The sequence below is a fragment of the Scyliorhinus torazame genome, chromosome 16, assembly GCF_047496885.1.
Source record: "Scyliorhinus torazame isolate Kashiwa2021f chromosome 16, sScyTor2.1, whole genome shotgun sequence".
In the NCBI taxonomy this organism is placed as follows: domain Eukaryota; kingdom Metazoa; phylum Chordata; class Chondrichthyes; order Carcharhiniformes; family Scyliorhinidae; genus Scyliorhinus; species Scyliorhinus torazame.
In genome coordinates this window covers 100,072,422-100,093,386 of record NC_092722.1, presented here as the reverse complement: position 1 = coordinate 100,093,386, position 20,965 = coordinate 100,072,422, and positions in this window count along the sequence as shown.

Genomic DNA, 20,965 nt, shown 5'->3' with positions numbered 1-20,965 from the left:
TCACACTTGGCAACATTGAATTCCATCTGCCAGACCCTAGCCCAATCACCTAACCTATCCAAATCCTTCTGCAGGCTTCCGGTATCCTCTGCACTTTTTGCTTTACCACTCATCTTAGTGTCGTCTGCAAACTTTGACACATTGCACTTGGTCCCCAACTCCAAATCGTCTATGTAAATTGTGAACAACTGCGGGCCCAACACTGATCCTTGAGGGATCCCACTAGTTACAGGTTGCCAACCAGAGAAACAGCCATTTATCCCCACTCTCTGCTTTCTGTTAGTTAACCAATCCTCTACCCATACTACCACTTTACCCTCAATGCCATGCATCTTTAGTTTATGCAGCAACCTTTTGTGTGGCACCTTGTCAAAAGCTTTCTGGAAATCCAGATATACCATATCCATTGGCTCCCCGTTATCTACTGCACTGGTAACGTCCTCAAAAAATTCTACCAAATTAGTCAGACACGACCTACCCTTTGTGAACCCATGCTGCGTCTGCCCAATGGGACAATTTCCCTCCAGGTGCCCCACTATTTCCTCCTTAATGATAGATTCCAGTACTTTCCCTACAACCAAAGTTAAGCTTACCGGCCTATAATTACCCGCTTTCTGCCGACCTCCTTTTTTAAACAGTGGTGTCACGTTTGCTACTTTCCAATCCTCTGGGACCACCCCAGAGTCTAATGAATTTTGATAAATTATCACTAGTGCGTTTACAATTTCCCTAGCCATCTCTTTTAACACTCTGGGATGCATCCCATCAGGGCCAGGAGACTTGTCTACCTTTAGCCCCATTAGCTTGCCCAATACTGCCTCCTTAGTGATTACAATCATCCCAAGGTCCTCGCCTATCATATCTTTATTTCCATCAGTCACTGGCATGTTATTTATGTCCTCCACTGTGAAGACTGACCCAAAAAACCTGTTCAACTCCTCAGCCATTTCCCCGGGTCCTATTATTAAATCTCCCTTCTCATCTTCCAAAGGACCAATATTTACCTTAGCCACTCTTTTTTGTCTGATATATTTGTAGAAGCTTTTACTATCTGCTTTTGTGTTCTGAGCCAGTTTACTTTCATAGTCTACCTTACTCTTCTTTATGGCTTTTTTAGTAGCTTTCTGTTGTCCCCTAAAGTCTTCCCAGTCCTCTAGTCTCCCACTAATTTTTGCCACTTTGTATGTTTTTTCCTTCAATTTGATACTCTCCCTCACCTCCTTAGATATCCACGGTCGATTTTTCCCCTTTCTACCGTCTTTCTTTTTTGTCGGTATGAACCTTTTCTGAACATTGTGAAAGATCACTCGGAAGGTTCTCCACTGTTCCTCAACTGCTTCACCATGAAGTCTTTGCTCCCAGTCTACCTTAGCTAGTTCTTCTCTCATCCCATTGTAATCGCCTTTGTTTAAGCACAAAACACTAGTGTTTGATTTTACCTTGTCATCCTCCAACTGTATTTTAAATTCCACCATATTGTGGTCGCTCCTTCCAAGAGGATCCCGAACTATGAGATCATTAATCAATCCTGCCTCATTACACAGGACCAGATCTAGGACCGCTTGTGCCCTTGTAGGTTCCATTACATACTGTTCCAGGAAATTATCCCGGACACATTCTATAAACTCCTCCTCAAGGCTGCCTTTACCAACCTGGTTAAACCAATCGATATGCAGATTAAAATCTCCCATGATAACCGCTGTACCATTTCTACATGCATCCGTTATTTCTTTGCTTATTGCTTGCCCTACCATCCTGTTACTATTTGGTGGTCTATAGACTACTCCTATCAGTGACCTTTTCGCCTTACTATTCCTGATTTCCACCCAAATTGATTCAACCTTGTCCTCCATAGCACCAATATCATCCCTTACTATTGCCCGGATGCCATCCTTAAACAACAAAGCTACGCCACCGCCCTGACCGTCCATTCTATCCTTTCGTATAGTCTGATACCCTTGGATATTTAACACCCAGTCGTGACCATCTTTTAACCATGTTTCAGTAATGGCCACTAAATCATAGTCATTCACGATGATTTGCTCCATCAACTCATTTATCTTATTTCGTATACTACGAGCATTCAGGTGAAGTACACTTATGCTGTTTTTTATGTCTTTGTTATGAATCCTAACACCTTGATCAGTAACTTTTCGCAATTTATTTTTCCTCTTACCCTTTCTCCTAACTTTCTTTGTCTTTGAACCCATATCTCTACATAATAACCTGTCGCGTAACCTGCTGCCTTGATCTCCATTAACCATTATACTATCCATAGCTTTACACTTCCCTTCCCCCCAACTTGCTAGTTTAAAGTCCTTGTGACCAACCTATTTATCCTATTCGCTAGAACACTGGTCCCAGAATGGTTCAGGTGAAGACCGTCCCAACGGTACAGGTCCCTCCTGCCCCAGTACTGATGCCAATGCCCCATGAAATGGAATCCCTCTTTCCCGCACCACTCCTTTAGCCATGTGTTAACTTCCCTAATTTTCTCAACCCTATGCCAATTGGCACGTGGCTTGGGTAGTAATCCAGAGATTATAACCCTGGAGGACCTGTTCTTTAATTTAGTCCCTAGTGTTTGATAATCCCCAAACAGGTCCTCTTTCCTAGTCTTACCTATGTTGTTAGTCCCAACGTGGACCACAACTACTGGATCCACCCCCTCCCTCTCCAAATTCCTTTCAAGTCGATCAGAGATGTCCCTCACCCTGGCACCGGGCAGGCAACATACCATGTTGGACTCTCGATCTGGCTTACAAAGGATGCCATCAATCCCCCTAATTATAGAATCCCCTACAACTACCACTTGTCTTTTTGCTCTTCCCTCTTGAATGGCTTCCTGTTCCACGGTGCAGTGGTCAGTCAACGCATCCTCCCTACAGCCCTCTTCCTCATCCACACAGGGAGCAAGTACCTCATACCTGTTGGACAAGGTCAAGGGCTGAGGCTCCTCAACTCCTAAACTCAGGATCCCCCTACCTGCCTCCCTTGCAGTCACACCACTCTGTCCCTGACCAATGTCCGAATTAACAGTACTTATTCTACCGGGTGTGACTGCTTCCTGAAACAAAGTGTCCAGGTAATTTTCCCCCTCCCTGATGTGCCGCAGTGTGTGCAGCTCGGTCTCCAGCTCATCAATTCTGAGCCGAAGTTCCTCGAGCAGCCAACACTTGCTGCAGATGTGGTCACTGACGGTCTCAATGGGATCCATCAGTTCCATCATCATACAGCAACAGCACATCACCTGTCCAGCCATGTTCAACTAGTTAATTAATTTAAATAATTTTTTTTTAAATTTTGTAGAACCTCAAGGATAAACCCGAACACCAACAAAAACACAGCCACTCACCCAAACTCAGTCACTCACCAAAACTCAGATGCACTCTGTTCCAATCAGCACTCCATATCTAAAGGCACTCCTGCCACACCTTTTGTGCACTCACCTCTCCCAGCACTGTCCCGGCTCTCTCCTCCCACGCTTTTTAAATCTCCTGGCTCTCTCCTCCCGCGCTGTTTTCGCTGTCCCGGCTCTCTCTCTGCTCGCGCTGTTTTCGCTGTCCGGGTTCTCTCCTCCCGCGCTTTTTAAATCTCCCGGCTCTCTCCTCCCGCGCTGTTTTCGTTGTCAGGGCTCTCTCCTCCCTCGCTTTTAAAATCTCCCGGCTCTCTCCTCCCGCGCTGTTTTCGCTGTCCAGGCTCTCTCCTCCCGCGCTTTTTAAATCTCCCGGCTCTCCTCCCGCGCTGTTTTCGTTGTCCGGGCTCTCTCCTCCCGCGCTTTTTAAATCTCCTGGCTCTCTCCTCCCGCGCTGTTTTCGCTGTCCGGGCTCTCTCCTCCGTGCTTTTTAAATCTCCCGGCTCTCTCCGCTCGCGCTGTTTTCGCTGTTCAAAGTCAATACTATTTATTTACACACTGTAAGATCTACTCATGCACGATAATACTACAAACTAAACTATCTCTGACGCTCACACATATACTTAACTTCGGGTGCCCACTTAGTCAGAGGAACAATGGCCATTGTTCGGATCTGAGGTGTTGGGTTTGAAGAGGTAACAGGAGTACAGCTAAGGTCGTCCATCTGGTAGCGAGCGTTGACCTTGAACTTACTTGCTTTGGTGATGCTGGTGGATGGGTCTCTCCGCTTGAGAGCCGAATCCAAGACACTGAATTTTTGTCAGGGGTTCCTTCTTGTACTTGGAGGGGCTTCACACGTTTTAGGCGGGCCTTAAACTTGGTCCCAATTATTGGGCAGCTTCTTGATCATTGTCATCGTTCTAAACCAATAAAGGGGTGGTGCCCTGATGGCTGGGCGTGTCTTATATGGCCGTTGGCCTTGCTTTGTTTGTGTCTTTCGGTTGGGGTACTGGTGCCGGGATGTCTGCGACAGTATCGGCTTCCTGAGTATTAGTCCTTTGTTCCTCGGAGATGGGCCATCAATATGTTAATCGACCCAGAGTTTCGATTCCATCGGCTGACTGCTTCACAAATATACATTCAGGCTCTGTGTCTGATTGTTGCTTAGTATTGTCCACATTTCCCTATATTCTCTGTGTGTCCATTTTGTATTCTGAAAGTGGCCATCCCAGGTGGACTTCACCTTTATTTTTTTTAAAAGGAATCCAGCAGGATGTGCTGACATCGGCAATGACTGATCTTGATGGACTTGGCTGACAGCCAATGAGCTGTTTACTTTGCCGGGTTCTTAGCTGATAATCTATGCTGCTTGGTGTTGACCATTCTTGAATGTTCTGACAAGGACAGGAAGGCTTCATTTGGTTTTTAATTTCATTTGAACTTAGGGCTGAAGGAGGCTCTTTTGAATTTCTCTCTCTTCAAAATAGGGTACATCTCTCTCAAACACCACTGTTGGAGGCTCTGTCTTTCTAGTGAGATTGGACACCAAATAAGAATAAAATCCAAGCTGAGAGCTGGGTTTGAGGGGGGACAAAGAATCTTAAGGATCCAATCCAGCTAGTAGCTGAAAGTAGGGTCAGTTGCTTAAAACCCTTTTTAAAATCTCATGTAGAGAACTCAGTTCCTTCCTCGGAAAGGCTTTTGGCCATTCTGATGGCGTTGGTAGCAAGAGAATTAAACAGACTTGCGATGGATCCTTCGAGTAAAGGCCGAGTAAAGCCACACCCTGCTCGGCAAACATTTGGGTTGCACCACTTAGACCACTGTGGCATGAAGGAATCATAGCTGCAGATGGTTTTTATTAGCTGTCAATCACAAAGCACTGTTCAGAAGCCATAAATGGATTGCAGACAGTGGATCTGGGGAAAGCAGACACAGGCACAGCTGCTCTCCTTCGAGGGATGGATATGGGGCTGCAAGATAAATATCACAGTTCTAATACTTCACACAGCCCCTGTCTGGACTGCTGTTTAGCTTCCAGACAGTGATCCTTTCTGTAGGTGGGAGGGGGGAGGGGGGGGGCATTCTCTGTGGGTGGTGATGTCTGTGAGTGGGGGGGATCTGTGGAGGTGGCTCCTTTAGGAAGGGGGGTCCCCCTATTACAGGGGTCCATGTGGGCATTCCTCAATTAACAGGGGTCCCTGTGGGGGTCTCCCTATTACAAGGGTCCCTGGGGGAAGGGGGGGAATCAGATCAGTCCTGTACTTGGGGGTGAGTGAACCCAAGCAATCCGGGATTGGGGGCTGATTTGCGGTGGGGGACGGGGGTTTGGAGCTGATGTGCGGTGCGGGGGAGTGATGGACTCAGATGGTCTCTACCATCGTGGCCCTGATGTGGAGTACCTCGCGGTGGGTCAAGGGGGGCAACAGTTGTCCCCTCGGCCCACCGCGAGGTCTACTCCGTCAGGTTCATGATTCCTGAGATCGCAAATAAACCTCGCCCACGTGATTTGCGGCTACCAAGCATGGAGAATCACGGCAGGGTGGAGCATAGGGCACCAGGCCCGCTAAATACATGCTAGATGGATCATTACGACCCATTTGCATTTATTTCCATGCACCCACTGGCGTGCAGTATGGAACTCGTTCACGCCACCAGTGGCGGGGTCAGAACATGGTGTTCGAGACGCTGATCACGATTTTTCCCCGACGCCCAATTCTCGATCCTATTGGGGGCCACCTTCTGGGCCTCCCAGGAATGGAGAATCCCGCCCAAGGAATCTCTTGTTTAAGAGAGAGATGAGGAGGAATTTCTTCTCACGGAGGGTTGTTAATTTTTGGGATTCTCTGCCCCAAAGAGCACAGAATTTTCATGGCACAGAAGGAGGCCAATCAGCCCATTGTATCTGCTCTCCAAATGAGCGTTATGACTTTGTGCCTTTCTCCTGCCATTTCTCCAAACTCTTAGACATTCTTTCTGTTGAGATAATCATCTAATTCCCTCTTGGATGCCTCGATTGAACCTGCCTCCACCACACTTCCAGACAGTGCATTCCAGATCCCAACCATTCTCTTTGTTTGAAAAGGTTTTTTGCACACATCACATTTGCTTCTTTTTCAAATCACTTTAATTCTGTGCCTCTTGATCCTTTAAGGAGCAGGAACGTTGGGCGAAATTCTCCCCCAACGGCGCGATGTCCGCCGACTGGCGCCAAAAACGGCGCCAATCAGACGGGCATCGCGCCGGCCCAAAGGTGCGGAATGCTCCGCATCTTTGGGGACCGAGCCCCAACATTGAGTGGCTAGGCCGACGCCGGAGGGATTTCCGCCCACCAGCTGGTGGAAATGGCGTTTGTTGCCCCGCCAGCTGGCGGAAATGGCGTTTGTTGCCCCGCCAGCTGGCGCGGAAATGCGGCGTATGCGCGGGAGCGTCAGCGGCCGCCGACAGTTTCCCGCGCATGCGCAGTGGGGAGAGTCTCTTCCGCCTCCGCCATGGTGGAGGCCATGGCGGAGGCGGAAGGGAAAGAGTGCCCCCACGGCACAGGCCCGCCCGCGGATCGGTGGGCCCCGATCGCGGGCCAGGCCACCGTGGGGGCACCCCCCGGGGTCAGATCGCCCCGCGCCCTCCCCAGGACCCCGGAGCCCGCCCACGCCGCCTGGTCCCGCCGGTAAATACCAGCTTTGATTTACGCCGGCGGGACAGGCAATTTCTGGGCGGGATTTCGGCCCATCCGGCCAGAGAATTGAGCGGGGGGTCCTGCCAACCGGCGCAGCGTCAGAGGGGAGTTTATCTCGATATGGGCACACAGGTGGAGGAGATTCTCCAGGTGGACTGAAGGTATTCGGAGGCCCCGGAGGCGGGGTTGTTGAAGGAGCAGCAGAAGCACAGATGGAGTTTGGATTGCTATCTACGGGGAAGGCAGTATGGCAGTTGAAAAAGGCAAGAGGGGCAGTGTATGAATATGGGGAGAAGACACGTAGGATGCCAGCACACCAGCCGGGGTGGAGGGGATGAGGCAGGTTTTGGAGGGACTGGAGTTTCCAAGGATGGAAGAAGAGCTGGTAGAGGGCGTATGGACCCCAGATGGGCTGCTGAAGTGGGGAGGGGCTGGAGGCGATGCAGTCAGGCAAGGCCCCGAGCCCGGATGGGTACCCGGTTGAGTTTTCAGTGCTGGGGCCCTTGCTGGAAAGGGCATTTAATGAGTGTGGTAGTATGCATTAGGGGTCATGTGGGACTGTGAAGCCGTGATGTCATTGGCTGACAGATCCCGGGTCCTGGTTGGCTGTTGATCTCTAGCTCCGCCCTGAAGGCGGAGTATAAGAACCAGGAGTTCTCCCCCGCAGGCCAGTCTGTTGCTGAACTCATCGACTTCATCTCTATTCGTCTCTCGTGAGTCTTTGTGCGCTACAATGAGGCTAGGGATCGAGGGGTACTCCCGCCAACTATGTCATAGGCCTCGATCTCTCTTATTCTGAAGCAGGATAAGGACCCGGAACAATGAGGGTCATACAGGCCAATCTCCCTTCTAAATGCAGATGTCAAGCTGCTGGCCAAGATCTTTTCCTCGAGAATAGAGGATTGTGTGCCAGAGGTAACAGGGGAGGACCGGACGGGGTTTGTGAAGGGGAGGCAGTTAACGGCTAACATCAGGAGGCTGCTCAACGTGATTATGATGCCCTCCGAGGGAAGGGAGGTGGAGGTGGTGGTCGCCATGGATGCGGAGAAGGCCTTTGATCGGGTGGAGTGGGAGTATCTGTGGGAGGTCCTGGGGCAGTTTGGGTTTGGGCAGGGTTTTGTGGACTGGGTCCAGTTGCTGTACCAGGCACCGGTGGCAAGCTTGCGGACGAACCGAGTGAGCTTGGATTATTTTAGGCTGCACCGGGGCATGAGGCTGGGATGTCCACTCTCCCCATTGTTGTTTGCCTTGGCTATGGAGCCACTGCTGATGGTGCTGAGAGTGTCCAAGGACTGGCAGGGGATAGTATGAAGGAGGGTGGAGCACAGGGTCTCGTTATATGCGGACTACCTACTTTGTACATTTCTGACCCGCTGGGGGGGATTGGAGAGATTGTGGGGATTCGAGGGGAATTCGGCTGTTTTTTGGGGTATAAATTGAATATGGGCAAAAGCGAGGTCTTTGCGATTCAGGCGAGGGGACAGGAGAGGAGATTGGGGGGATGCCGTTCAAGGTGGTGGGAGGGAGTTTTCGATATTTGGGTATCCAGATGGCGCGGAAGTGGGAGCAGCTACACAAGCTGAGTTTGGCTTGGTTAGTGGAGCAGATGAAGGGGGGACCTTAAACGGTGGGGTATACCCCCCCCCCTTGTCACTGGCGGGGTGGGTGCAGACAGTGATGGTTCTCCCGAGGTTTTTGTTTGTATTTCAGTGCCTGCCTATTTTTGTGAACATGGTGACCTCTGTGTTTGTATGGGCGGGTAAAGCCCCGCGGCGAAAGAAAGTGTTGCTGGAGCGGGGTCGAGGGGCGGGTGCGCTGGCCCTACCAAATTTCAGGAACTACTATTGGGCGCTGAACATAGCAATGATTAGGAAGTCGGTAGTGGGGGAGGGGTCGGTGTGGGAGCAGGTGGAGGCGGCATCATGTAGGGGCACAAGTTTAGAGGCACTGGTAACGGCACCTCTGCCGTTCTCGCCAGCTCGGTACTCCACAAGCCCGGTGGTAGTGGCGGCTTTGAGGGTGTGAGGACAGTGGCAGAGCACATGGGAGTGGAGGGAGCGTCGGTGTGGGCACCAATTTGTGGCAATCACCGGTTTGAACGGGGGAGAGGGGGCTCGATGGGGCGTTACGGAGGCGGCAGCGAGCTGGGATCGAGCGGTTAGGGGACCTGTTTACTGACGGCAGCTTTCCGTGCTTGAAGGACCTGGAGGAGGAGTTTGAGCTACCCGGGGGGAATGGGTTCCACTACCTGCAGGTGAGGTACTTTGCACGGAGACAGATTTCGACCTTTCCGCACCTGCCGCCCCACGGGATACAGAACAAGGTAGTGAAAAAAACAGGAGTGGGGAGGGGAAGGTCTCAAAAATTTATAAAGAGCTCATGGAATGGGAGGGAACCCCGAGAGGGGAGATGAAGCGAAAATGGGAGGAAGAGTTGGGCAAGGAATTAGAGGCGAGATTGTGGGAGGATGCCTTGATTGGGTTAATGTATCTTCATTGTGTGCCAGGCTTAGACTGATACAATTCAAGATGGTCCACAGGGCGCATATGACTGTGGCCCATGTGAGCAGGTTTTTTGAAGTGGTAGAGGATAGGTGTGAGCACATCCACATGTTTTGGGCATGTCCGAAGCTTAGGGGATTCTGGCAAGGATTTGCCAATGCAATGTCCACGGTATTAAAGGTGCGGATGGTTCCGAGTGCAGCGGTGGCAATTTCTGGTGTGTCGGAAGACCAGAGGATGAGAGAGGCTGATGCGTTGGCCTTTGCCTCCCTGGTAGCCCAGAGATGGATCTTATTGGCGTGGAGGGCCTCAGAGCCCTCAAAATCGGGGTTATGGGTCAGTGACATGGCCAGGTTTCTCAGGCTTGAGAAGATTAAGCTCGCCCTGAGAGGATCGATGCTAGGGTTCGCCTGAAGGTGGCATCAAGATCTAGATTATTCAAATATATTGGGAAAAACAATGGTCCCAATATCGACCCTGGGGAACTCCACTATCAACTTTCCTCCAGCCTGAAAAATATCCATTGACCATTACTCTCTGCTTCCTATTTATTTCATGAACTATAACCTTTCTCACAAGATGGTTGTGTGGCACTGTATCCAATGCCTTTTTAAATTCCAGGTGCACCTCCTCAACAGCATTACCCTCATCAATCCTCTCTTACCTCTTTGAAAAACGACAGCAAGTTAGCTGAACACAATTTCCCCTTTAGAAATCCATGCGAATCAACACAATTTTTCATGTGATGATTAATTCTAACCCAAATAATTGTTTCTAGAAGCTTGCCCACCACTGAGGTTAAACTGAAAAGTCTGCAATTGATGGGGCTATCCTTACAAACTTTTCTGAACAAGGGCGTAACAGTGCAATTCTCCAGTCATCTGGCACCTCCCCTGAATCTGGAGAAGAGTGGAAGATTATGGTCAGTGGACTTGCAATTTCCATTCTCACTTCCTTCAGTATCCTTGGATGCATCTCAACCAGTCCCTGTTGTGTTATGTAATTTGGAATAACACAAGCTGCCACTTGATGCAGTTTTGAGTAAAAGATGCTCCAGACTTTGAAATGAGTTCAATGTGTTTTATTGAACTATTAGCACAGATCTCAATGAGTTTGACTCTCTGTTAATCTAAATGTAGTAACTCAGTCGAACTGAACCAGCCTTGCTCTAAGCCACGTGCTGGGGTGTGATGCTGAGGATACACCCTGTCTCACTCTGTTGGTCTGTGGAATGAGGCAGGGTGTGAGTGCCTCATCCCTTTTATAGTGAGATACCACCCCTGAGTGTCCGAACTGCTCATTGGTCATGTCCTATTCTATGTGTTCATTAGCTGCATGTTTGCATGTTATGACATCTCCCCTTATTTTTAATGTTTTGTTGGCGTATGTGAATGTATTTACATGTGAATGAGTCTGTCTAACGTGACTGACTGAGGACAACAGAACAGAGCAAACAAAACAAACATTCACAAATCCAGTCTCTGAGGCTTGCGCCTGATCCTGGTCGACCGCCGGAGAGGTGGCGGAGGGGACGATGGCGCCTTGACAGGCGGGATGGAACCCTGACTGGTGGCCTCGTGGTGCGAGGTATCAAGAGGTGGCAATTCAACATATGGAAAAGGAGGAGAAAATGGTTACAGGCAGGCAACTTTGCGCAGTGCCCCGTCGATTCCTTCGCATGGTGGAGGCATCAGCCATACGTACATAAGAACGGGGCACGACCTGTCGAACAACGACAGCCGGGGCAGACCACCCACCATCCGGTAATTTGATCCTGACAGTGTCTGCCGGGGATAGCACGGCCAGATCAGTGGCATGGGCATCATAGCCCTGCTTTTGATGGTCTCTGAGCTGCTGCATCTTCTGCAGCACCGGGAAGTGATCCAGGTTGGGCAGGTGTATGGCTGGAAGCGTCGTCCGCAGGTCCCTGTTCATCAGGAGTTGAGCCGACGACATGCCAGGGGACAAAGGAGTCACCCTGTACGCGAACAGTGCAAGGTGTATGTCGGAAGCAGAGTCCACAGCCTTCCAGATGAGCTGTTTCACAATGTGCACCCCTTCCTCAACTTTTCCATTGGACTGCGGATAGTGCGGACTGGAGGTGACATGCTGGAAATTGTATGACCTGGCAAACGTGGACCATTCTCGACTGCTAAAGCACGGGCCATTGTCGCTCATGACGGTGATTGGGATACCATGCCTTGAGAACTTCTCCTTACAGGCTTTGATGATGGTCCGAGAGGTGAGGTCCGGGAGCTTCAGCACCTCAGGGTAATTCGAGAAATAGTCGATAATCAATACGTAGTCGCGACCATTCGCATGAAAGAGGTCGATGCTAACCTTGGACCACGGAGAGGTCACTATGTCGTGCTGCTGGAGCGTCTCCTTGCTCTGCGCTGGCTGGAACCGCTGACAGGTAGCACAGTTCAGGACCATGTTCGTGATGTCCTGGCTGATGCCGGGCCAGTAGACAGCTTGCCAGGCTCTGTGTCTGCACTTCTCGACGCCCAGGTGTCCCTCATGAATCTGCCGCAGCACCAAGCTCTGGAGACTGAGCGGAATGACAATCCTGTCCAGCTTGAGGAGGATACCATCAATCACCGTCAGGTCATCCTTCACATTGTAAAATTGTGGGCATTGCCCTTTTGCCAGCCATTGGTGAGGTTGTGGATGACGCGCTGCAAGAGGGGGTCTTTGGCTGTCTCATCACGGATGAGAACTACCTGCTCATCAGTCGCCGGGAGAGTGCTAGCACACAGCTGCACCTGCGATTCGATGTGCTGGATGATCTCCAGCGGCTCACTGGGCGAGGTGACGGAGCGGGACAATGTATCAGCGATGATGAACTCCTTGCCAGGTGTGTCCACCAATTTGAAGTCATGCCTCCTAAGTTTAAGCAGGATTCTCTGCAACCGAGACGTCATGTCATTCAGGCCCTTGTGGATGATGTGGACCAGAGGCCTATGATCCCTCTCGACCGTGAATGTTGGCAGGCCGTAAACATAATCATGAAATTTGAGGATGCCGGTGAGAAGACCCAAGCACTCCTTCTCAATCTGTGCATATCTGGTTTCAGTGGGCATCATCGCCCTTGATGCATAGGCTACTGGTGCCCAGGTTGATGTGTCAGCTCGTTGAAGCAACACCGCACCGATGCCATCCTGACTCGCGTCTGTAGATATCTTTGTCTCCCGGTCCGGGTCGAAGAATTCCACGACTGGTGCAGTGCTGAGCTTGGCTTTCAGCTCCAGCCACTCTGTCTGGTGTGCCGCCTTCCACTCAAAGGCTTTTTCACCAGGTTGCGTAGGGCCGTGGTGTGTGTGGCCATGTTTGGAATGAACTTGCCCAGAAAATTGACCATACCCAAGAAGCGCAGAACCGCCTTTTTGTCCTCAGGGACTTTCATCGCCTCGATGGCCTTGATTTTGTCTGTGTCCAGGCGCACACCATGCTGTGAGATCTGGTCGCCTAGGAACTTGAGCGTCGATGTGCCAAAGCAACATTTGGACCTGTTCAACTTTATTCCGTACACAGCGGAATACCTTCTGGAGACGGGACACGTTCTTCAGGGGTCGTGGACCATATGATGATGTTGTCCACGTACACACGAACCCCTTCAATGCCTTCCATCATCTGCTCCATGATGCGATGGAATATCTCCGATGCCGAGATGATGCCAAATGGCATGCGATTGTAGCCAAAAGGCGTGTTGAAGGGGCAGAACCTTCTGCTGGTCTCTTCCAGCTGGATTTGCCAAAATCCTGTGATGCATCCAATTTGGTGAAGAAGCGCGCGTGTGCCATCTCACTCGGGAGTTCCTCCCGCTTCGGGATGGGGTAGTGTTCCTGAATGATATTCTGATTGAGATCCTTGGGATCAATGCAGATGCGCAGGTCCCCCGAAGGCTTCTTTCCGCACACCATTGAGCTGACCCAGTCAGTCGGTTCGGTGACCTTGGATATGATGCCTTTTTGCTGAAGATGAAAAACGAAAAAATGAAAATCGCTTATTGTCACAAGTAGGCTTCAAATGAAATTACTGTGAAAAGCCCCTAGTCGCCACATTCCGGCGCCTGTTCGGGGAGGCTGGTACGGGAATTGAACTGTGCTGCTGGCCTGCCTTGGTCTGCTTTAAAGCCAGCTCTTTAGCCCTGTGCTAACCAGCCCCTTGAGCTGTGCCTTCAGGCGCTCTCTCAGTGGAGCAGGGACACGTCGTGGTGCGTGGACCACTGGCTTGGCATCAGGTCGTAGCAGAATCTTGTATCGATACAGCAGCATGCCCATCCCGTTGAACACATCTGGATACTGGGCGAGGATGTCGTCGATGCCGGCCTGAAGATCCACATGCGAGGCTTTTGTGGTGTAAACCCTTTGAATGAGGTTCAGCTTCTTGCAGGCATGCACACCTAGTAGGGATGCCCTGTCCGGCTTAACAATTTCAAAGTGCAACCGTGCTTGCGTATGTCGGTTGGATACGTGCAGATGGCAGGATCCCAGTGCCGTGATGGCATTCCCGTTGTAACCCAGGAGCTTGCAGGCAACTGGAAGAACGGTGCCGTGGGGGGCTTCTTAATGCGTCTGAAGTCTGCCTGTGAGAGGAGGTTGGCAGAGGCACTGTGTCCAACTTGAACTGGATGGGGCAGTGGTTGACCTTCATCACTGCTCGCCATTCGTCCTCGGAATCCACAGCTAGGATCGATTGGACTTGCGATGGGTCTGGTGTGGCATATTCACACATTGTAATAATACCCACACGGTAGGCGTTGTCAAGGCATTCATCATCTGGATCCGTTGCACTGCAGGGATCAGAATCCTGCAGGCGTTGTTGCACACTCCGGATGCGCCGTTGTCAGAATTGGGAACGCTGGCTCCTGACTGGTGGTGCAGATCTGCACAAGGCTGCATAGTGGCCTGGCTTCCCGCAGTTTAAACAGCGTCTGCCACTTGCAGGGCAGTGTTTCTTTAAATGGGCGGTGCCGCAGTTCGAACATGTCATGACATCAGCGTCCTGACGCTCCGTGCGTCATTGCCCATGCGCAGTGGGTTCTCAGACGTCTGCACCTGCGCAATGCGGGTTTCGGCCGTTTCGTTATCCCGTTCGCATCGCACATGCGTCGGGCCCCGGGAAGAGCAAGCAAAATGGCCACTTTTGTCAATGTTGAGGCACTGCATCCGGGAGATGGCCTGCACACTGCGTGGGAGGCTAGTTTATCATTTTCTGCCGTTTTGTACTGGGAATAGCGATTTTTAGCGTGCTCATGCACTGTGCATGTTTCAATCGCGACTGGTAGGGTCATATGCTTGGTCTTCAGTAACTGCTCTCTCAGAGAATCAGAGTAAACTCCAAAAACGATTTGGTCTCTTATCATGGAGTCAATGATATCACCGAAGTTGCAGGATTGTGCTAACAGTCTAAGGCTAGTTAAATATGAGTTGAAGGATTCGTCTTTACCTTGCAATCGCTGCTTGAATATGTAGCACTCAAAGATTTTGTTGGTGTCCACCTCACAGTGGCTGTCAAACTTGCCCAGGATGGTCTGAAACTTTGTCTTGTCTTGGTCTTCGGCGAAGTGAAAGGCGTTGAATATTCCCAAGGCGTGATCACCCGCTGTGGTGAGGAAAAGAGGTATCTTCCATGCATCAGACGCACCATTTTTTAAAAATATATTTTATTCAAGATTTTTTTGGCCAAACATAACAGTACATAGTCTTTCTTTTAAACAACAATAAAGCAATATAAATAACAGTGGCCAGTTTTAAACAAATAAATAAATAATATATAAACAGAAACAAAAACAAAACTAAATGGCAACTGCCTTGTCAAAAATAGATACTCTCCAAGGATACAATCCAACAGTCCAATATACATTACCTATAACAAATGTCTATACATATACAATGACATCCCTGAGAGTCCATCCGGTTCCTCCCTCCCCCCCCCCCCCGCCCCTCCCCCCTGGGCCGCTGCTGTTGTCTTCTTCTTTTCCATTCCCTCTATCTTTCTGTGAGGTAGTCGATGAACGGTTGCCACCGCCTGGTGAACCCTTGAGCCGAACCCCTTAATACGAACTTAATCCGTTCTAACTTTAAAAACCCTGCCATGTCGTTTATCCAGGTCTCCACACCCGGGGGCTTGGCTTCCTTCCACCTGAGCAATATCCTGCGCCGGGCTACTAGGGACGCAAAGGCCAAAACATCAGCCTCTCTCGCCTCCTGTACTCCCGGCTCTTCTGCAACCCCGAATATAGCCAACCCCCAGCTTGGTTCGACCTGGACCCCCACCACCTTCGAAAGCACCTTTGCCACCCCCACCCAGAACCCCTGTAGTGCCGGGTCTATCAGTTTCAGATGCGTCTCCTGCAGCATGACCACATCTGCCTTAAGTTTCTTTAGGTGTGCGAGTACCCATGCCCTCTTAATCGGCCCGTTCAGCCCTCGCACATTCCACGTGATCAGCCGGGTTGGGGGGCTCTTTACCCCCCCCCCTTGTCGACGAGCCATCCCCTTTTTTCATTCCAGCTCCTCACCCGGTTCCCACGTAGCCGTATCTCCCCCCGACGGCGCCCTCCCGCCCCGACCACCCCACCCCATACCAGCTCCCCCTTCTCCCCAGCAGCAGCAACCCAGTTAACCCCCCCTCCGCTAGATCCCTCACTAGCGTGATTGCACCCCCCACGTCAGCAAACTCTGGCCGACCTCGGCTTCCCCCCGTGACCTCGGCTCCCACTGTGCGAGGCCCCCTCCTTCCTGTTTCCCTGTTCCCGCCATAATTACCATAGCGTGGGAACAAAGCCCGCGCTTTCCATTTGGCCCCACCCCCAATGGCCGGCGCCCCCAGCTCCTCATCCTCCCTCCCCCCTCTCCCCCACGACATGGGGAAGAGAGAAAAGTTACAGGGTCGCAAGATTAACAGCTTGAGAGATCATCCCTTCCCCCTTTTTCCCCCCCTTCACCCCACATAATCACCCCACCACTTTGTCCCAAACGTTCTTTTTCTAGCCCGCTTATTCCAGTTTCCCCTCGACAATAAATGTCCACGCCTCTTCTGCCGTTTCAAAGTAGTGGTGTTTCCCTTGATGTGTGCCCCTGTTCAAAAAAGGAACTAGGGATAACCCTGGGAATTACAGGCCAGTTAGTCTTACTTCGGTGGTAGGCAAAGTAATGGAAAGGGTACTGAAGGATAGGATTTCTGAGCATCTGGAAAGACACTGCTTGATTAGGGATAGTCAGCACGGATTTGTGAGGGGTAGGTCTTGCCTTACAAGTCTTATTGAATTCTTTGAGGAGGTGACCAAGCATGTGGATGAAGGTGAAGCAGTGGATGTCGTGTACATGGATTTTAGTAAGGCATTTGATAAAGTTCCCCATGGTAGGCTTATGCAGAAAGTAAGGAGGCATGGGATAGTGGGAAATTTGGCCAGTTGGATAACGAACTGGCTAACCGATAGAAGTCAGAGAATGGTGGTGGATGGCAAATATTCAGCCTGGATCCCAGTTACCAGTGGCGTACCGCAGGGATCAGTTCTGGGTCCTCTGCTGTTTGTGATTTTCATTAATGACTTGGATGAGGGAGTTGAAGGGTGGGTCAGTAAATTTGCAGACGATACGAAGATTGGTGGAGTTGTGGATAGTAAGGAGGGGTGTTGTCGGCTGCAAAGAGACATAGATAGGATGCAGAGCTGGGCTGAGAAGTGGCAGATGGAGTTTAACCCTGAAAAGTGTGAGGTTGTCCATTTTGGAAGGACAAATATGAATGCGGAATACAGGGTTAACGGTAGAGTTCTTGGCAATGTGGAGGAGCAGAGAGATCTTGGGGTCTATGTTCATACATCTTTGAAAGTTGCCACTCAAGTGGATAGAGCTGTGAAGAAGGCCTATGGTGTGCTCGCGTTCATTAACAGAGGGATTGAATTTAAGAGCCGTGAGGTGATGATGCAGCTGTACAAAACTTTGGTAAGGCCACATTTGGAGTACTGTGTACAGTTCTGGTCGTCTCATTTTAGGAAGGATGTGGAAGCTCTGGAAAAGGTGCAAAGACGATTTACCAGGATGTTGCCTGGAATGGAGAGTAGGTCTTACGAGGAAAGGTTGAGGGTGCTAGGCCTTTTCTCATTAGAGCGGAGAAGGATGAGGGGCGACTTGATAGAGGTTTATAAGATGATCAGGGGAATAGATAGAGTAGACAGTCAGAGACTTTTTCCCCGGGTGGAACAAACCATTACAAGGGGACATAAATTTAAGGTGAAAGGTGGAAGATATAGGAGGGATATCAGAGGTAGGTTCTTTACCCAGAGAGTAGTGGGGGCATGGAATGCACTGCCTGTGGAAGTAGTTGAGTCGGAAACATTAGGGACCTTCAAGCAGCTATTGGATAGGTACATGGATTACGGTAAAATGATATAGTGTAGATTTATTTGTTCTTAAGGGCAGCACGGTAGCATTGTGGATAGCACAATTGCTTCACAGCTCCATGGTCCCAGGTTCGATTCCGGCTTGGGTCATTGTCTGTGCGGAGTCTGCACGTCCTCCCCGTGTCTGCGTGGGTTTCCTCCGGGTGCTCCGGTTTCCTCCCACAGTCCAAAGATGTGCGGGTTAGGTGAATTGGCCAATGATAAATTGCCCTTAATGTCCAAATTGCCCTTGGTGTTGGGTGGAGGTGTTGAGTTTGGGTAGGGTGCTCTTTCCAAGAGCCGGTGCAGACTCAAAGGGCCGAATGGCCTCCTTCTGCACTGTAAATTCAATGATAATCTATGATTAATCTAGGACAAAGGTTCGGCACAACATCGTGGGCCGAAGGGCCTGTTCCGTGCTGTATTTTCTATGTTCTATGTTCTATGTGTGACCCACAGTCTTGCCGGCTGCAGCATTCCAAATTTAACCTTCCTTTTGTGCAGCCCCGCCTTGGCCCGATTAAAGCTTGCCCTCCTTCTCGCCACCTCCGCACTCCAATCTTGATATACGCGGATCACCGCGTTTTCCCACCTACTGCTCCGAGTTTTCTTTGCCCATCTGAGGACCATCTCTCTGTCTTTATATCGGAGAAATCTCACCACTGTGGCTCGAGGAATTTCTCTAGGCCTCGGCCTTCACGCCATAACTCGATAAGCTCCCTCCACCTCCAGCGGGCCCGTCGGGGCCTCCGATCCCATTAACGAGTGCAGCATCGTGCTCACATATGCCCCGACGTCCGCCCCTTCTGCACCTTCGGGAAGACCAAGAATCCTTAAATTCTTCCTCCTCGCATTATTCTCCAGCACCTCCAGCCTTTCCACACACCTTTTTTGTTGTGCCTCGTGCATCTCTGTCTTCACCACCAGGCCCTGTATTTCGTCCTCATTCTCAGCCGCCTTTGCCTTCACAACCCGAAGCTCCTGCTCCTGGGTCTTTTGCTCCTCCTTTCGCCCTTCAATCGCCTGTAATATCGGGGCCAACAGCTCCTTCTTCATCTCTTTTTTAAGTTCTTCCACGCAGTGCCGCAGGAACTCTTGTTGGTCAGGGCCCCATATTAAACTGCCGCCTTCCGACGCCATCTTGCTTTGTGCCTGCCTTCCTGGCCGCTGCTCTAGAGGATCCACCGCAATCCGGCCACTTTCCTCTCCTTTTTCCATCCATGTCCAGGGGGGATTCCCTTCTGGTTTACCGCAGTGTTTTTAGCCGTTAAAATTGCCGTTGGGGCTCCTATCAAGAGCCCAAAAGTCCGTTCCACCGGGAGCTGCCGAAACGTGCGACTTAGCTGGTCATCGCCGCACCCGGAAGTCACCATCAGACGCACCATTGAGGTCTGATACTTCGCGTAAAGCTGAAATTTCTGCTTGAATGTCTGCCAGTTGGCACTGAGATTGCCGGAGGTCCAGAGCTGGTGAGGAGCCGGAATCTTTTCCATTGTGTCGGTGTACATTCGTTGGTCGTCACGGATCTTGCTGAGTTGAACTAACTAGATTGAACAGACTCCTGGTATCATGTTGTGTTATGCAATTTGGAATAACACAAGCTGCCACTTGATGCAGTTTTGAGTAAAAGATGCTCCAGACTTTAAAGTGAGTTCAATGTGTTTTATTAAACTATTAGCAAGGTTCTCAATGAGTTTGACTCTCTGCTAAGCTAAATGTGGTAACTCAGTCTAACTGAACCAGCCTTGCTCTAAGCCACGTGCTGGGGTGTGATGCTGAGGATACACCATGTCTCACTCTCTAGATGTTGGTCTGTGGAAAGAGGCGGGGTGTGAGTGCCTCATCCCTTTTATAGTGAGATACCACACCTGAGTGTCCTGACTGCTCATTGGCCGTGTCCTATTCTATGTGTTCATTAGCTGCATGTTTGCATATCATGACAGCACCTATTGCAAAGATCACAGGTATATGTACTGTTTCTGGGCAATGTTTCTCATTATCACTGTGTACTGAGAACATCTGGATTAACATTAGAAAAAGCAAGGAAGCAATAGACTGGGCATTAAGTGGAGGAGACTTTCTCCCAATTTTCTTCAATTGGTAAGAAATATGAGTTAAGCATAGAGCCAATTGTTTGCTTTTCTCTCCCCACCTAAGTGCACATCAGGAAGTGCCACTGAAATGATCTGAACATGCTATTGGTTCAGATCATTACTTAGGTCATCTGCTTGGTAGGGCCTGTGCCTGAAATGGAAGTGGTAACTGACTGAGACCTGCCAGCTATGGGACCTTTGAGGCAGCTTCCAAAAACATCCCTGAAAATCTTTCCATGACCAAGGGAAAATGGTTTTTCCTTCGCTACCTGTTTCAGCCTCCATGGCCTTGCCACCCTCTCCTCAGATTTCCCAATATGAATTGTGTAAGGTAATTGTTTTCTGGAAACGTGGCTGCTCACCCAGCATTAAGAAGGAAAATGAACTATGAAGCATAAATGCATTCCTACCATTTAGTAAACGCACTTGTATCTACTGTAGGGGATTGCGCTTCTCACCACCTTAGGAGATTCCAGGAAATCCCAAGGCAATACAAAGGGGAAAAACACTGTCTGACCCTTTTCTCTGTTTGTACTTGTGTAATAAGGAAAATTAGATCCCCTAACTTGACTCTGTGGTGTGTCAATTTCATCTGAATGGACGTTCTGAAATCCAGGCCCACATGGAAATCTGGCAAACGTTGGTCAATAATTTCAAAAAGCTGGCACAACTCAAAGAAATCTGACAAGTCAAAAATGGCCCTGACATACGAAATCCATTGTTAAGAGCTTTAAATTATCAGAATATATAAATACATGCAATTTGGAACATGATTGAATCTGGTTTCTAATAAAGTTAGATGGCAGGATCGCAGCTACTGAACTGTTGCCCTCATTTCTGTACCGGTGTGCTACAGATGACAGTCGCAGAGGCAGATCGCTAGTTGCAGGAGAGTGATTCCGCCAGTTGGGCTGCCAACTCAAATCCTCAGGAAGGAAGATATTGGGGTGG